Source organism: Equus caballus, chromosome 3 (genome assembly GCF_041296265.1).
Source record: "Equus caballus isolate H_3958 breed thoroughbred chromosome 3, TB-T2T, whole genome shotgun sequence".
NCBI classification, from domain to species: domain Eukaryota; kingdom Metazoa; phylum Chordata; class Mammalia; order Perissodactyla; family Equidae; genus Equus; species Equus caballus.
Genome location: NC_091686.1, coordinates 123,843,949 through 123,862,419, shown reverse-complemented (window position 1 = coordinate 123,862,419; position 18,471 = coordinate 123,843,949). Strand labels below are relative to the sequence as shown.

General features: G+C 52.8%; 1 protein-coding gene and 1 long non-coding RNA gene across 8 annotated transcripts in view; both read right to left on the bottom strand.

Moving 5' to 3' along the window:
* The window catches only part of ZFYVE28 (zinc finger FYVE-type containing 28), a 121,114-nt gene that overhangs the window by 85,729 nt on the left and 16,914 nt on the right, over window positions 1-18,471 (bottom strand). The gene's annotated exons all lie outside the window — the stretch shown is intronic.
* Window positions 7,735-10,207, bottom strand: LOC138923667 (uncharacterized). The gene is made up of 3 exons (XR_011437644.1): window positions 10,153-10,207; window positions 9,152-9,339; window positions 7,735-8,590 (listed from the first exon to the last, which is right to left on the bottom strand). It is a non-coding gene; the product is annotated as an uncharacterized lncRNA (long non-coding RNA).

Genomic DNA, 18,471 nt, shown 5'->3' with positions numbered 1-18,471 from the left:
TGCCAGTATGAACAGAAGTGCACTGAACACCCTCGAACCTGTCCTTCCATACCTGCACAGCCATTTCCTTAGAATAAATCCTAGGAGTGGAATTATAAGATGAAGGTGGAGGCACTCTTGTCTTTTCTTACATGCTGCCAAATTTTGGGTTCCCAAAGGCTCCAAAATGACAGGGCTGAACAGGGCCCATCTTTCCACAACTAGGCAGCCCCGCATGTTAGCCCTGAGTCAGGCAGGGTCCTGCCAGAAAGCAGAAGTCATGATGAGAACCATAATCAGAGGGAGTTTGATGCAGGGAATTGATGACGTGAGCCACAGAGGAGCTGAGAAGTCGGTGGGATTCGCATCAGCAGGAAGCTGCTGCTGCCCCAGGCTGGAGGGACCGAGGCAGGAGGTGGTATTACTAGAAGAACCCAGGGAAGAGGCCAGAACCGCGCCAGGCTGGACCCCAACAGAGGGGAGCAATGCCCTGGCTCCTCTCTTCCTAGCAGGCCCCATCTCCTACCACTGCCTCCCATTGGCTGATCCCAGCTGGAAGCCCACCAATTCAGGAGCCTGGGAAACAGCTATGGAGGGTCAGCAACCCCCTCCTCCCCTCCTGGATGCACAGCTGAGCCCAAGGTATGTATCAGAGGACACAGCCCCAGGCTATAATTGACCCCATAACCATTCTCCCATTCTTCTTTCTATTGGAGCAAAGACCTCCAATTTTCAGCAGCTCACATGTTCCCTGGAGTGAAGATGACATTTCCCAGCCTCGCTTGCAGCTAGTCGGGGCCTTGAGATTTAGGTTCCATCCAATGGGTTATGAGCAGGGGGAGCAGGTCTGCCTTCCGCTCTCCTCCTTCCTGTCAGCTGGAAGGCAGACGTGATGGCTGGCCCTCAGCAGTCACCATGAATCAGGAAATGTAAGCCACAGAGTGGCAGAGGCCAGGGTCCACCGTGGGGACCACACCTGCCTGCCTGCCCACCCCCCACACCGGCTATGTGTCAGTTTTTCATCACATGCCACTGACCCTGACCCTAATGGATGCTGTGTCCTTTGTCCATATTTCCCAGGAGCAATTCTCTTTCTTTAAGTGATTTTTGATAGGTTTTTTTTTTATTGTTCAGTGTGCATTTTATTGTGTTAAAATATACATAACAAAATGGGTTAAGATAGTAATCTTAAACATTTTTATGTGTACATTTCAGTGGTATTAAATATATTCTTTTGTGCAGCCATCACCACCATCCATTCCTATAACTCTTCATCTTGTAAAGCTGAAAATCTATACCCGTTAAGCAACAACCCCCTATTCTCACCTCCCCCCAGCTCCTGGTACCCACCATTATACTGTCTGTCTCTATGGACTTGACAACTCTAAGTACCTCATGTAAGTGGAATCATACGGTAGCTGTCCTTTTGTGACTGGCTTATTTCACTCAGCATAATGTTCTCAAGGTTCATCCATGTTGCAATGTGTGAGAACTTCCTTCTTTTTTAAGGCTGAATGATATTCCATTGTATGGATGAACCACATTCTGCTTATCCATTCATCTGATGGTGGACACTTGGGTTACTTCCAGGTCTCAGCTATTATGAATGACCCTGCTGTGGTGAACATGGGTGTACAAATATCTCTTTGAGACCCTGCTTTCAATTCTTTTGGGTTTATACCCAAAGTGGGAGGGCTGGATCATATGGTAGTTAGATTTTTAGTTTTTTGAGGAAACTCCATGCTGTTTCCCACTGAGGCTGCACCAGTGTCCACTCCCCGCAACAGTGCACAGCGTTCCAGCTCCTCCGCAGCCTCGCCAGCACTTGCTGTTTCTGTTCTTCTGAGCGCAGCCGTCCTCCTGGGTGGGAGGTGGTGCGATGGCTTTTATTCATTACTGACGCCAACGGCTTGCCTGCTGCGTTGTTGCCGGCACTTCCGCGTCTTTGTCACCTGTCCTTGCACGTGGTACTCGTCTTCTGCCGTGGGGAAAATGTTTGTTTCCGTTCTTACATTGTTAATCTCACTTCTGCTGCCGCCTCTGACCCCACACTTCCAAAGGCCTTCCTCACTCCGGGAGAGAGACGCGTCTGTCTACACTCCCTTCTAGCGTCTTCACAGTTTCTGTTCATACAGTAAAATGCTAAGCTACCGAGAACTCATGTTTCTTTAAGGAGCACGGCAGCGACCCATGCTGACCAGCCCATCTCACCTTCCCGGGCAGCTGCTCCAGAGTCCAGTCTTGTCTGAACAGAAGCTGTGGAGGCCAAGCCTCTGGGGAGCTCATGAGTCCTGGGACACACATGGCAGAGCCGAGGCCACCAGCCGGCCCTCTGTGGAGCTCCTGGACAGCCAGGAAGGGCTGGATGTCTACACAGGACACTGGTGACTGCGGGCGGGGAAGCTTATGAAGGAGGCAGTTAGGGCTCTTCTGAGGGAACAGGAAGAAGGCCTGAGCCAGGATGAAGAATTAGCTGACCATCGGTCCGCCTCCTGGGGAGGGGCTGGCCGCACCTCCTGAGCCCTCTCCACAGCCCTTGGGGGGTAGGCAGGCACTGTCCATGTACCCCCCTTCATTGTCCATGTACCCCTCCCATTGCCCTAGGGCTGCCCCCGATCTTTCCCACAGGTCATCCTGCTGTGTTTGCCTCCTCTCCAGTCTACTCTTCAGCCCCTTTTGCTACCCCATGGGTCTGCCCTTCTCCATAGCCCCTCTTCTGTCCCCTGAGTTGTCCCCTTGGGTCCAATCCCCCTGGGATCTTCCCCTTATGTCCCCCCTCTGCCTGCTCCTGGGTCCACCCCAGGCTCATTGGGGAGGGGTCTGCTAGGACTCTGGGAGCTCTGTCAGGGTATCGGTCAGGGTAGGCTGGTCATCCCCAGAAGAACCCCTGGACTCAGGGCTGTACACAGCGGAGCCTGGTTCCTGGCCTCCCACATGAGCAATGGGGCTGGGGACTCACTCTTAGGGGTCGTGGCACCCCAAGACCAGGCTCACAGAGTTGCCACACTTGCTGTAATAAGAATGGATCTGTGAGTGTCCATTACAACTAGCTGTCGCATTGAGGGATTATCTGACCCCCCACTGACCTCAACCTCAGAACTGTCCGGGAATGGAATTGGGGGTCCTGGCTTCACAGAAAGGCTGTGGGACAGCAGAACCAATGAACCCACAGGAGAGAGGCCCCTGAGACACTTACTGCCTGGACACAGCTCTGCCACTCATGTCTGAGCTGACCGCCATGAAGCCAAGGCCAGTGCCCCCGGCACAGCCAGGACAGGATCCATGAAGGACATGAACACCTCTTGCTCTCTGCGGCACCCGCAGACCCTCAGTGCAGGGCTCCACAGCCCTCAGCCTCCGTGCATGCCTTCTTTGACTTATCTGACCGGGCACTCCCCGGAAATTCTCTTCAAAGCCTGAGCATAAATTTAAGACATCGAGACATAAAAACTGGCAATTACGACCATATTAAGCGTGGATCCCATCAGGGGAGGCAAATTAAAAGCTCTCAAAACATCCATTTCCCGATTAGCTCCTCAAGGTCACTCCAGGTAATGTCCACCCCCAGCACAGGGACCCCGCGGAGAAAATTCCAGAGGCAAAGAAAAAGCCATGGCTTCCAGTGTCAACGGGACAGCTCCCACGTCTGCTTGGAAATCTTCCAGATCTCCCCTCCACTGCTGCCCAAGAAAGGAAGAGGCAGGAGGGGCTTCCAGAGCATCCCAGGAAGGCTCCCCAAAGTAGAAGCCCCTCCCAGCTGGCCTCCTTCCCACTCACGTGACAACTGAGTTTCTTTAGAGAAAGAAACAAGCTTAGGGAACCAAACAAAGCTGCTGCGGCCACTGTGCGGTGCTCCAGATCTGGAGGAGGTCTCAGAGCAACAGTCCCAGGGGTCCAACCGAGAGGAGTGCTGGGGGCTGAGGACCAAACCACCCAGCCCCCAACACCACTGGGCTGGAGGAGTCACCCTTTGGCAAGAAGAGGGCAGGGAGCTTAAGGTTTTGGTGGTGGGGCGGGGGGGGGGGGGGGGGGGTCTTGTTTTTAAAGATTGGCACCTGAGCTAACATCTGTTGCCAATCTTCCTTCTTCTTCTCCCCAAAGCCCCGCCCCCCCACCGCCGTACATAGTTGTATATTCTAGTTGTGGGTCCTTGTAGTTGTGGTATATGGGACGCTGCTTCAACACGGCCTGATGAGCAGTGCCATGTCCGTGCCCAGTATCCAAACCCGCGAAACCCTGGGCCACCAAAGCAGAGGGTGCAAATTTAACCATTTGGACATGGGGCCGGCCCCAGCTTAAGGTTTTCAACTCAAAACTTAGGCGAGTGACTTATCCTGTTAAAATACGCCTGTCTCAGAGAGAGGAGGGGGCCAAGGCTGTCTCAGCGCCCCTACTTCCAGTAGCTGTAGCTGATTTTCATTTCTACAGCCTCCCTGTAGGGGGTGGAGAACCTGGGAGGTCGACGGGTCCCTCCTTTGGGGACCCCAGTTCCTCTCCTCCCACCTGCACTGTCCCCTCCCTCAGAGCACAGCTCCTGCCCCAGGTCCTCCCTATGCCCCCACAGTCCCAGTGGACAGAGCCAGCCCCTACTCATGTCCACAGCTAGTCAGGCCATGAGGCCAGGGGCTGTCCGCACGTCAGGCAGAGGGTGTTCTGGCCTCTGGGGGTCTGCAGCACCCAGGGTCCACCTGGATCTCACACCAGCTGCCGGGTCAGGGGCCACTTGATGCAGTGAGAGGCCAGCCTGCCTGAGTTTTCCCCTGTGCCCAGGTGCCTGCAGACACACTTCCTGACCTGCCTGAGCCCCCCACACTGCCAGGGCCTCGGTGTCCACCCACACAGGGAGCCTCAGCCCACTAGAGCCCCACAGTCTCCTATGACCCCGAAGAAGCTGCAGCTGCTTCCTGTGACACTTGGGACAGATATGAGACCTGGGGGCCTCCTGAAAGATTGGAGACAGCTGCCCAGGGGACACTGGGCATGGGCAGCCCCGTGATGGACGCTCCCTCCCCATCTGGATTCCTGTCTTTCTCAGGGTGTGCCTGCAGCTGGGAGGCCACCTCAGGACACAGGTGCCCTGCAGGGGACTCCGGCAGCTTGAACCAGACTGACAAATCAGCCCTGAAGGCCCTGAGGTGAGGGGGCGCTGCAGAAGTCCCATGCACCAACTCAAGAAGTAAGTCACCTGCTGCTGGCTGAACACCCCGCTCACATGCACACCCACCCGGTGACCACTGCGGGCCACCTGCTGGGCATGCGCTTGGATGCTCAGCCCCTCTGGCCTCGGATCTGGGCCCTGCTATGCTCGGCAGACTGCCTTCTCCCCACCCCCACAGTGTTGTTGTAGTGGGCTGAATAGTGGCCCCAAAGATAAGTCCACCTGGAACCTGTAGACATGATCTTATTTGGCAAAGGGGTCCTTGCAGATGCGACTAAGTTAAGGGTCTCGTGATGAGAGCCTGGATTACCTGGGTGGGCTCTAAATCCAATGACAAAATGTCCCCAAAGAAGCAGGAGAGGCAGCGATGGGAGAGATGCGGCCATAAGCTGGGAACAGCACAGCCACCAAAAGCTCAGGAGAGAGGCCTGGAACAGAGTCTCCCTCAGAGGCTCCGGAAGGAACCAGCCCTGCTGACGCCCTCAGCTTGGGCTTCTGGCCTCCAGACTGTGAGACAATAAATGCCTGTTGTTTTAAGCCCCAGGTCAAGGCACTGTGTTAGCAACAGGCCCCAGGACACTCATGCAGGCCACCACAGGGCCCCCTTGTCCTGTCAGCTGTGCCTCAGCGGGATCCCAGAGACGAAGGAGGAGGCAGGATAGAGGCACGTGGAGGTCAGGAACTCAATTTTCCTGAAACTGCCAGAAGCTGGAGAAGCCATCAAGCAGGGAGGCAACCTGGCCAGATTTGTTTTCCAGAAACAGTGCCAGAATACTCCACTTTTATAAATTATATGTAAGCATGGGTATGTAAAGAGAAAGATCTGGAAAAATACAGCAAAATACCAACACAGGTCTCCCCTGAGTGGGTTTCCCTCTCGCCTCTCCAGCTGTCTGAAGGTTGAGTTTATTTTACGATGAGCATGTATTACTTCTTTAGATATTACTACTACAATCAGAAAAAAATTAAATTGTTTTTACTTTTTTAAGAAAACAAGGTGGGCAGTGTGGAGCAGGGCTCTGCCTAGGACGGCCTCAGTCCAGGCCACCCCAGTCGAGGACCCACGTCCAGACGGGGTCAAGAAAACACGACCTGCAGCACGGCTGCTTCCCAGCTGAAAGGGATTTCATGCAAGAAGGCTGGGGTTTCCCCACGAGCAGTGGGAAGGGCTGTGGGCCCCTGAGAAGACACGGGGGACTACCCTGTCCTTAGAGAATTCCTTAGAGAAATTTCCAGAAGTCCAGATGGAGTCAGACACCCCCTGTGCACAGAGCCCTGGAGGAGGTGCCTGGTGGGTGTCAGGTGCCTGCTGGCCCCTTCTTCAAGCTAGTTAGAGGCCTCACTGGTACGTGGGGATAGAGACGTGGAGCCCAAGAAAGTGCACCTGTGCAGTCGGAGGCTCCAGTGGCCAGAAGAACTCTTCCTCCACCTGGGGGACAGCTGTCCTCAGACCTGCCCCTCTGCCCTGCTCGATCCTCGGCCCAGAGAAGACCCCCATGGGGTAAATGCCATGTGCTCCCTTCCATCCCACCCTCTAGACTCAAATGGCAAGAGAGACCCCATGCTCCTGCCTGCTGATCAATCAGAGCCCAGAGAAGGGCTGCCCAGGACAGGACTACTGACTGTGAGCATGGGCTGGGACACCCCTCCATCTCCACCCTCCCCAGGGGGGCTCCGACCTCCCAGAGCCTGGCAAAGTGGAAGGCAGGTAACCGCCACGGAGTTTCCCTGGGATGGACAGTGTGTTCCCAGCAGCCCAACAGCGATGAAGTGACCGCCCCATGATGCTGGCACCTGTGGTCGTTAACCGTTGAGGACACACACTCCAGGCATGGTCTCTCACCAGCTTTCTCAGCTAGTCCTCCTGACCCCGTGGGGCCGGGGGCAGACCCCAGGACCATGAGTGGGTGCGCTAAGACAAGCTGTGACCCACCGAGGGCCACCCAGCCTTGCTGAACAGAGTGCCCTCCTGAATGGCCAGCAAGTGGCCGTACCTGCCCCGGCTGCACTCAGTTTGTTTCCTGTTCATCCCTCTGGTCTCTGTGCCCTTTCTCTTCCCCACCTTCTGGACTGAGTGTGTTTGTGCAATCTCACTTCATCCCCACTGCTGGCTTATGGCCATTCCTTTCTTTTCCACGTCTAGTGGCTGCTCTTGGGGTTTACAATCCTCCTGAGCTCTGAGGCCCTGTCCCGGTGTGTCAGATGCCTCCATGTGAGGTGCAAGACCCTCACACGTGTGGACATCATCCCTCCCTCCCATCTTTGGACCTTTGTCCTCCAACATTTCCTTCTAGTATGTTACAAACTGTAAAACATAGCATGGAGCTATTTTAAATCAATTATCTTTTATGAGGTCAATTATCTTTTTTTTCTTTGTAGGGAAAGAGTCGCCCTAAGGTAACACCTGTTGCCAATTTTCCTCCTTTTTCCTCCCCAAAGCCCCAGTACATAGTTGTGTATAGCTGTAAGTTCTTCCGGTTCTCCTGTGTGAGCCGCCACCACAGCATGGCTGCTGACAGACAGGTGGTGTGGTTCCACGCCCAGAACTGAACCCAGGCTGCAGACACAGAGCACACCAAACTTTAACTGCTAAGACATCAGGTTTGGCTCAGTTATCTTTTCTTTATTGTGGTAAAATATGCATGACATAAAATTTGCCATTTTAACCATTTTTAAGTGTACAGTGCTGTGGCACTAAGTACGTTCAAATTGTTGTGTGGCCACCGCCACCGTCCATCCCCAGAACTTCTCATTGTCTTAGAATGAAAGGAACTGTCCCCATTAAACAACAACTCCCCACAGCCCCCACAGCCCCTGGCACCACCATTCTTTCTGTTTCAATGAATTTGTCTACTCTAGGAATCTCATCTAATTCTCTTTTAAAGAGATTTAAGACAGGAAAAAAACCCTCTCTTTTACATTCAGCCCATTAGTGTGGGGCACCCAAGGCCCACAGAACAGAGCTTCAGAGAGAGCGCAGGCGTCTTCCTGGGGCTTCTGGGGAGACCACACTGTCACACAGCCAAGACACAACCTTCAAGATCCAGAAATTTCCATTGTTTCCTTGTCCACTTTTAGGGCGGCCACCTCATCCTGCCATGTTCTGCCAAAGGTGAAGCAGTCCCTAGTCCTGGCTCTCCCGGAGGCCTCATCTCCTCAGGGATTCAGTTCCCCTGTTGCCCGCATATTCGTTTTCCATGCTGTGAAACAAATCGCCACAGTTTAGCAGCTCAGAACAACACCAGATGGGGAGCCCCCAGTTCTGCAGTCAGACGTCCAGCACAGCAGGGTCCTCTGCTCAGGGTCTCTCCAGGCTGGAATCCAGGTGTCGGCCTGCAGTCGGCTTCCCAGCTCACAAGGGTGGGAAGAATCCAGTTCCTGCGGTGCGGGTCTAAGGTCTGGATCCTTGTTGGCTGGGGGCTGCCCGCATTCCTTGGCAGCTGGCCCGTCCATCTAGGAGACAGGAACAGCACGTGGAATCCGTCTCAGGGCTCACATCTCTCTGACTCCCTGTTCTGCCACCAGCCAGAGAAAGCTCCTGCTTCGAGGGACCACATGGATAACCTCCTGTCTTGAGGCCCATGCGCCATACACACAGTAGCAGGAGGGAAACCCAGCATATTCACGGGGCCCAGGGACTCGCTGTGGAAGTTTAGAACCAGGCTGCCACCCTCCTGTGACCTCAGCTCTCTAGTCGGGACTATGAGTTTGCAGGCTATCGGTTTTCAGGTTGGTAGAGTGGCCACAACATTTTCTGGGTTTATCCACATCTTAGTGAAGCCATATTCCTCCAGCTGAATTCCCTGGGCACGTGAGGTAAATCAGGCTCTCTCCCATTCCGTAAGCATCACTTCATCTCCTCCCCCACAGCCCTGAGCATGATTGGACTGCCAGCCTCATCTGACAGACGGTAACGGAGGCACAAAGAGGCCAAGGCACCGTCGAGGTCACACAGCTAGAGCACGGTGCTGGTCAGGTGCAGCCCCAGCTCCCAGCCCCCACCATGCTGCTCACCTCAGCTGTTAACTTAACCTTCATCCTTCTTAAATATGCTGATGGTGATGAGTCATCATCAAATTAAATTGAATCATTTAAAGCTGCTCCCTGTGCACTTTCAAAAGCAGCCCCTCGGTAGATGGGTGGTTGCAGGGGCTGGATGAGCAGAGAAGGAGGAGTGGCCGCTTGATGGGTACGGGTCCCCTCTGGGGAGATGAAAATGTACTGGAACTAGATGGAGGTGGCGGTTGCATAACATTGTGAACGTACTAAATGCCGCTGAATTGTTCACTTTAAAATGGCTAATTTTATGTTACCTGAATTTCACCCTAATTTTTAAAAAAACTATTGCTCTAGGGGAAAAAGCAGCTCCTTGGAATGGTGCATCCCAGGGAGAAGCCCCCTCCAGCCAGCCTGGCCCCGCGCTCCCTGCTCCCACTCGAATTCCGCAGACCTTGACCTTCTCCCTAAAAAAGCAGTCCCGGGTAATCACTTTCCAGCCAGGTTGAGGATCTAACGCCTGAGTACATTCTACATTAGAAACAAAATGACCATCACAAATAGACCAAAAACTCCAAAAAAGGACTCTCAAAAAAAACAACATTAAGGTCACGTGATTTTTATCTTTCATGGACGCTTATTATGCCTGTAACTTGGGAAGGAGGTGGTTTAAAGCCAGTGTTTACCAGCAATCTGGAGAGATTTATCCTTTACGGCGAGTGAAAATAAACTATGGGTCACTGATAAGATCGTCCCATTGCATCTTACTGACCCTTACATCTTATAAAATTATTTAAATACACTAAATTTTACAGCTTACAGTACATCATTTATATCCTTCCTTCCCTTCGCTTACTTCTCCACATAACTCAAAGGAAAAGTTATCAAAGGAAACATTATGTTCTCTTAATTCTTTTGTCAAACTCCCACCTCCCATCTCCCCCTATACCCAGTACGTAAATGACACCACATCCAGAAGCTCGGCTTGGGCTGTGTAACGAGAATCGTGCGCCACACACCTCAGCTGGAAGGAGTTTACAGAAATGCAGATAAACATGCCGAGTCGAAGCGATCCTGGAGATCCAAGAAAAGAAAAGGCTTTTATCCCCTTCTAGATCCAGGCAAAACAAATGGGATCTTTTGCTCCTATCTTGGAAGGAAGCGAATTTGCAAATCTCCCCCAAAACGGACCAAAGGCTGTGTCCTTCTCGCCACCAAAGACGTCTTACTGATCACGCAAGTTGACTAGTTCTCATCTGCAAAGCCCTGATGAGATCCACATTGAATGCCGGCTGTCGGAGGCACCCCAAATTTTACAGCCCCTCTGCATAAAAGACCCCCTCACCACCTTTTCCTTCTCTGCACACAGAACACCTGCCTTCCCCTTGCTAACGACAGAACAATCTGACTATGTGAAAAGCTCAGCTTTTTCACACATAATGCTACCGGCAGCACAATGTAAAACTCCTGTGCTGGGAATTCTCTGAAGGAGGCAGCCCACAGACTCACAGGCCCCGGAGATGGCTATTTCTCAACTATGCAAAACAGTTAAATAATGCAGAAGTTATTTTGAATTGTGCCATAAGCACCCACAAGCCCACCTACAGGCCCATCTACAGGCAGGTAGAACCCCCATGACCCTCGGCCCCCCAGCCACTCCCCACAAAGCTACCTGCACCCCAGAGCCTGACTCACACGGCCCCTTTAATGCAACGTGGTTGCCACCATATGCAGTCCTACAATGTATTTTTGGTTGTTTTCAACTCTATAAAAAGGACGGCGTGCGTATGTGATATTTTGAGACCAGCGTGTGATTTGCCACATCCTGCACGCTCTGCCCTTCGCCCATGATTATTCTACAACTGCCCCGTGTGGAGCCCCACAGAGCGTGCAGCCACGCCCCCGTAGAAGGCACCCACATCCTTCCAGGTTTTTGCTGTGTAGGCAGAGCTTCATGAATGTTCTCTCATGTTCCATGGCTGTGTATGTGCATGTCCCCAGGAGGCAGGTGTCAGTTTCCTATGGCTCCTGTAACAAGTTGCCACAAACTTAGTGGCTTGAAACAACAAAACGTATTATTTAAAAGTTCTGGAGGACAGAATTCCAGCATGGGTCTCACTGGGCTAAACCCAAGGGCTCAGCAGGCCTGTTTCTTCTGGAGGTTCTGGGGAGAATGTGTTTCTTTGCCTTCGCCAGCTTTAGAGGCCGCCTGCCTGCCTTGATCCGTGGTCCCTCTCTCCATCTTCGAAGCCGGCAATGGTGCATCTCTTGAACCTTCTTCCATAGTCACAGGCTCCCTCGGACTGTCTTCGGCCCCCTCTTCCACTATTAAGGACCCTGTGGATACACTGGGCCCACCGGATAATCCAGGATCATCCCACTATTTTAATATCTGCAGATTAGCAACCTTGGCCCCATCTGCAACCTTCATTCCACTTCACCAAGTTACCTAAGAGAGTTATGGGCTCCAGGCATCAGGATGTGACCATCTTTGGGGCCATTACTCTGCCTGGTGCCATTCCTGGGTCGTACCAGCTCATGCCCCAGCAGCCATGTCTCGGATCCCAGGACCCATATTCTCCAACACCTGGACCCAGAGGACGTCTTCATGTTGCCAGCTGAAGGGATAAGGCGGTATCTTGTTGTGGACTTGAGTTACAGCTCCCAGACCCCCAGGATTGCTGAGTTTCTCTTCACAAGGTGGTTGACTGCATGAGCAGTCATGACCGGCATGGGGTGTGATGGTCCTAAACGCATCAACGCTATCTTTCTAACAAAGGGAAATGTTTCAAGCTCACAGTCCCAAGACAGAGGGGCCCAGGTGTCTGGGGGTGGCCACACGGGGTCAACAGAAACAGCCACACGTTGGGTGCACTTGACTGCAGGTGTGGCATACTTGGATTACAGTATTTTAAGTCAGAGGTGTCCTCACTCTGACATCAACCATCGTGCCAGCAGGTAGGCACTGTCCTCTGTTCTCCAGCGGACCCAGCACCCAGCACCATGGGTGGCACAGGGTAGGTGCCCTGCAGATAACTGGCCAATGGAAGATCAGGAAATCTCTTCCACACTAAGGGTAAGGCCAGCATTTGTGACCTCTCTGGCCTTCCCATTAAAAATCCTACCTCATTCAGCTGGAGAAGTTTCTATCTTCTTTCTAAGAAATGGAATGAAATGACGTGAGATGCTGTGGAGACTCCTAGTGTGAAGCCCCTTTTGTTCAAGGACTGAAAAGAATTGCATCCAATAGAGTAATTCACCATTCTTTAATCCACCTGAAATTTCCAAGTTCATGGGGATCCAATCCTGGTAAAGTCACGCCAGCACCCCGCCTGCAGCTACAAGTCACTGTTACTTTCCTGGTGAATAACGAGTGCACTTAGCAGAGTCAGGAAAGAGCTGCAGCTCAAGCTCAATATTTCTTTGGTCAAGATTGAAAAGACCAATAAGAGAAGGACTCAGACATAATACCTAACATTTCACAAAAACTACTTAACCATATTGCTTATTTTCCAAGAGCAGGTGACAATGAAAAAATCGCAAAGGGAAGCTTTCCTTTAAGTCTTGATTCACAGCTCTCATCCTCCGTCCCAGGTTAGCACACTCAAGCACTGCTCAATCTAAGTAGGCCCTCCCCTCCTAGGCCTCCTGGGGATCTGAACCGCTCTCCCAGACACATTCAGCCCTTTAACCAGAAGGGGAATGGTGTGAGGGGCGCGCAGCTTGGGCCTCTGCTGAATGTGGCCTTCACTCAGGCCCAGTTGCACATTGACTGACGTCCCCAAAGCTCCCATCGATGGCCACCCGTTGCCCTGGGCTGGAATTGAGAACGCCTCATCGTTGACGTGGGGACAGGAAACAGAGGGGCTTCTCGAGATTCATTCTCCACCCTAGCTCTTCTGCAGCCAAAGTCACCAAGAACACCAGGCCAGAAGAGATGGCCCGACCCAGCACCATAGGGATGGCCTCCAACCACAGTGCTGCCCAGCTGGTGAGCAGACACATCAGATGACGGTCAGTAATGTGGGAACAGATGGCAAGGTATGGGGCAGGCGGCGGGCAGGAGCCCTTCAGATCAGAGCAGGGCTTCCCAGCCTCGCCACTGCTGACCTTTGGGCCCCATAATTCCTTGTTGTGGGGGTGGTCCTGTGCACTGTGGGACAGTGAGTGGCATCCCTCAGTGCTACCCACTAAATGCCAGTAGAACGTCCTCCCTCCAAGTGTGACAACCAAAAAGGTCTCCAGATGTTACCAAATGTGTCCCCAGGGTCAAAATCGCCCCTAGTTGAGAACCACTGCATTAAATGGAAAACAGGTGTTTCCAGTAAGGTGGGATTTGAAGGGAGACCGATAAGTGAAGAGCCATCTTGGCAGAGGGGACCCAGAGGCAGAAGCATGTTTGAGAAGCAGCAAGGAGCCCAGAGGGGCGGGAGCAGGAGGGGCAGGGGGAGGGAAGGAGGTCAGAGGGGGTACCTAACCCTGGAGGACCTCGGGGCTTTACTCTGACTGAAATGGGGGTCACGGGGGTTCTGGGCAAAGAGACAAGACCAGAGTTGTGTGCTTAAAAGATGGTCCCAGCTGCAGTGTTGCAGACAGCCGGGGTGGGGTGGAGGTCAAGGGCAGGAGGAGTGAGGCCAGTTAGGGGGTTACTGCAACAGCCCAGGGAGATGACAGTGGCTGGGAATGGGGAGCCGTCAGAAGGGGTCATCTCTCAGAAAGATTTTTTATTACTTATTATTTTAAATTGCAGTAAGATACACACGACATAAAATCGACCATTTCAACCATTTTTAACTGTACAGTTTAGTAGCACTAAGTACATTCACCTTGTTGTGCAACCATCACCATCATCCATCTCCAGAACTCTTTTCATCTTGCAAAACTGAAACTCTGTCCCCATTAAACAACAACTCCCCATTCCGCCCTCCACCCTACCCCGGGCAACCACCATTCTGTCCATCTGGAGGAATGTGACTACTCTAGGTACCTCCTATAAGTGGAGTCATGCAGTATCTGTCCTTTTGTGACTGACCTATTTCACTGAGCATTAATGTCCTCAAGCTTCATCCATGTTGTAGCATACTGCAGAATTTCCTTCCTATTTAAGGCTGAATGACATTCCGTTGTATGGACAGACCACATTTTGCCTATCTGTCCATCCATCGATGGACACTTGAGCTGCTTCCACCTTTGGCTGTGGGGAATGATGTTGCTGTGAATGTGGTACGCTCCGCAAACGTGTTGGAGGACGTGCTTGCAGGGTTTGCTGACGGTGGGGATGTATGGTGAGAAACCTCAAGGAGACTCAGTTGACTTCCAGGTGTGGCCTGAGCACTCGTGTGAACAGAGACAGGAAGGACGGGGAGAGCAGGGGAACAACCCCATTTCCAGGTGGTGAGATGGAGATGCCTGTCAGCCATCCCCACGGCCGTGCCAGGGAGTCCAGCACCCTGGGCAGAGGTCAGGGCTGCAGATACACGCATGAGCGACATCAGGGCATGGAGGACTTAGAGCTGGGTGACTGACGGATGGCCTACCATGTGAGGGAGGGACGTAGATGGAGAAGGGGCCAGAGTGGCACGCACCAGCACGTGGAGGCTGGGAGAGGAGACAGGGAAGGAGCAGCCAGTGAGATAGGACAGAAACCAGGAGTGTGGTATCCTGGACAGCCAGGGAAAGTAGTAGTCAAAGAGATGATGACAACCGGCTTCAGGAGGTGACCAACAGAGTGGTCTGAATGGGCTATTGGGGAAAGCGGCTTAAAGAAGGAGTCGGGTGGGGGCACGAGAGAGGGCGCAGATTCAACTCTTTTCAGGACTTCTGTTGAAGGGGGAGCCAGGAGTTACAGAGTCGGAGCTCCAATGAGACCTCAAGTCAAAGAGGAGTGGTGACCTGGCTGCGGTTTTAGAGACAGGAGAGGTTACAGCAGGTTTCACCTTGAGGGGAATGATTTAGAAGACTGGGAGAGACCAGTACAGGACACAGGGGACAACACTGAACAGGCAAAGGGGGTCTAGTGCACAAGGAAGAGGTGAGATCCAGTGCACAAGGGTTGGGGGGGGTGGTGAGATCCAGTGCACAAGGAGGGTGAGCTCCAGTGCACAAGGGGGGTGAGATCCAGTGCACAAGGGAGCAGTGAGATCCAGTGGATGGGGAGAGATAGACTGCCTGCAAAGATACACCTACAACCCCCCAACCCTGTGCCTCATGCTCTCCTCCCCTCTGGCGGTGGAGTCTCTTTCCCATCTTCTTGGATCTGGGCTGGCTGGTGACTTGCTGAGACCGAGAGGATGTAGTCAACATTCCTGTGTGACTTCTGGCTGGGGCTTGGAACTCTCTCAGACCACGTCCCTCTCCTGGGCCACTGTCCCCCTCTCAGACCACTCGCACCACCAAAGAAAGAAGCCCAGTGCAGACTGCTGAAAGGTGAGGGGCCCGGTGGGACAGAGGCCTGGCCATCCCAGTGCAGGGCACTCAGGCAACCTGGCCAAGGCCAGGACTTGGAGAATCTCCCCCAAGTGAGCCTGCACTCCTTAAAGGTGGGAGTGAATTCACTCACAACTGTAATGTCACCACCACCCTCTCTGTCTTGGCCAGGTCAGGCTGCTATAACATACACCACAGACTGGGAGGGGCGGGGGGAGCATCAACAACAGACGTTTATTCTCTCACAGTTCTGGAGGCTGGAAGTCCAAGATGAAGGTGCCAGCATGGTGGGTTCCTGGTGAGGGCCTACTTCCTGGCCTGCAGACGGCCACCTCTCACTCTGTGCTCACATGGCAGAAAGAGAGTGAGCTCTCTGGGGTCTCTTCTCAAAGGGTGCCAGTCCTACAGGATCAGGGCCCTACCCTATGACCTCATTTAGCCTTAATTACCTCCTCAAGGCCCTATCTCCAAATATAGTCACACTGGGGGTTAGGGCTTCAAGTGTGCATTTGGGGGAAACAATTCAGTCCACAGCACCCTCCTTAACCATCGTCCCACTGCTGACAGGACCTTCTAGAAGCTCCTTTGGTTGCACTTTGCAAGTCTCAGCAAATCCAGGCATTTGGCCTTGCCCGTGGCCGGATTAGGGGTCCTCATAGTTGTCCTTAGTTATACGCCCTTCCTTTTTTTATAGAAAGTTTAAACTGATCTATAATGACAGCCGACCAGCATTAGTCTGGGGATGGGGACAGGGGAGAGGCGGGGAGGGAAGGAGGGAGAAATACAGAGGGGTGGAGAAACATCTAGGGTGATAATTATGTTCACTCTCTTGATCGTGGTGACCATTTCACGGGTGTAGACTAATGTCAACACTTATCAAACTGTCCACTTTAAATACGTGCAATTTACTGTACATCAATTATGCCTCAATGAAGCTGTCCAAAGGCTTTTTTTTAATTAAATTTTTTACTTTTAGGAAATTGGAGATTCACATGTAGTCGTAAGAAATAGCACAGAGGGATCCTTGCATCCTTCACCCCATTTCCCTCAATGGTAACATCTTGGAAAACCACAGAACAATATTGGAACTGAGACACTAACGTGGATACAGCCCGCCCGCCCCACCCTGATCTCCACGGTCTGCTTTACTCATGTGTGTGAGGAGTGCCCAGCCACCTCATCGCACATGTGGGTTCACGACCCGCCACCACAGTCAGGACGCGGGGCTGCTCCATCACCCAAGGATCCCTTCTGCTGCCCTTTAAAAAAAATTGTTTCAATTTTGGTAAAATACACAAAACAGAAAGTTTATCATCCTAACCATTTTTAAGTGTACCATTTGGTTGTATCAAGTACATTATGCCTCAATAAAGGTGTTTAAAAAAAAAAAGGACGTTTTCAAAAACCTGGAGCTCTGTGAGCAGGCAGCTGGCTCTGCTTGGCAGGGTCCTCAGTCATTGCCCCACTTCCGTCCCTGCAGGACCCAGGAGACCACTGCTGGCTCGTTTCTGCTGTTCCCAGCCCTTGGTCCCTCCCTCATCAACCTCAGCCCCCAGGACACCCTGTTGGTTGGCATCTGGTCCAGAGAGGTGGCTTCCCAGGGTCAGTGTTCCCTGAAGAATGACCCTGGAAAATCGCACCTGCAGAGCATCTGCACAGGGTCACAGTGTCTCAGACACGCTGAGTTCCACATGTTGACCTGTTTTCTTGCACGCAGGCCCTCAGCCCTGTGCCTCTAAGAGGCAGCTTCAGGGAGCTGGATCTCCCAGTCCGGCCGCCTTGTTCTGCACGTCCTATAGGCCTGGGGAGGCAGAGAACATGCCTGGGGAGGCTATCAGTGATTTCTGACCTCTTGGGAGCTGAAGACACAGGGAGGGCAATCCAGGATCCTACAGGCTCACAGGGAGGAGGCTGTGCAACTTTCAGGTCCCTCCACCTCTCCCACCATGGCCCTGACCATGCTGCCCTCTGAAACTGCTACGGTGGCCACTCGTGCCCCACACCCTGCTTTATCCCCGAGAAAATCCCTCATGAGGCCAGAGCCTCTGCTGTCCTGTTCTCTCCAAGTCCTGAGCCCAAGGCCTGGCACACGGTATGTGCCCAATTAATGTTTGTTGAACAAATAAACTATTACCTTAACTCTGTGCTCATTTTCAATGGTCAGGAAGGGATTACTGCTTTTTCCATCACACCGGATGGCTTATTGGGAACACCATCAAGGAAATCGCCTCCCTCTCTCCCTCCATCTGTCTCCAAGGTGAGACTCGGATCCCAAGCGCACATCTGCATAGGGAAACTGACATGTACGGTCCTGACACCAGGCGTCCTACTGCCTCTTTTCCCTGGGTACCCACACTGGGGAAGAAACAGCTGAGGCATGTTACCCAGAACAGAGCTCGGAACAGGGACTGGCTGTTGTCTAGACCCAAACCCAGCTGGACATGGGCCACACCAGCCGGTGGACTACAGTCACCGGGCCACATGGAGCTGGGCTCTCTGTCACTCACATCAAAGCTTCCTCAGCACAGGGAATGAAGCAGGCTGGGTCATGCCACACCAAGATGCACCATCATCTGTGTCCTGCCAAAAAACAGCCCAAGCAAAACACTGAAAAGTGCACAGGTCAGGGCCTCCCACCGCGGCACACAGGGCAGGTGTCTGCCACTTTCCACTTCAGCGCCACTCGTCCAGACGCAGGTCCTTCCTGGGGAGGTCACCGCAGCCCTCGGAGGACTTTTGGACACTCCATGCAAGGCACATGGGGCTTGTTGGCTCCTCCAGGTGGCTGTGTGACCCTCTATAGTTCCAGAGTTTTGGTGACGTTGAGAACCTTCAAAAGGCCTCGGAGAACCACAGGTTGGGGTGAAGACACCTTTTTTTTTTTTTTTTTAACTTGATTGGACTTAATTCAT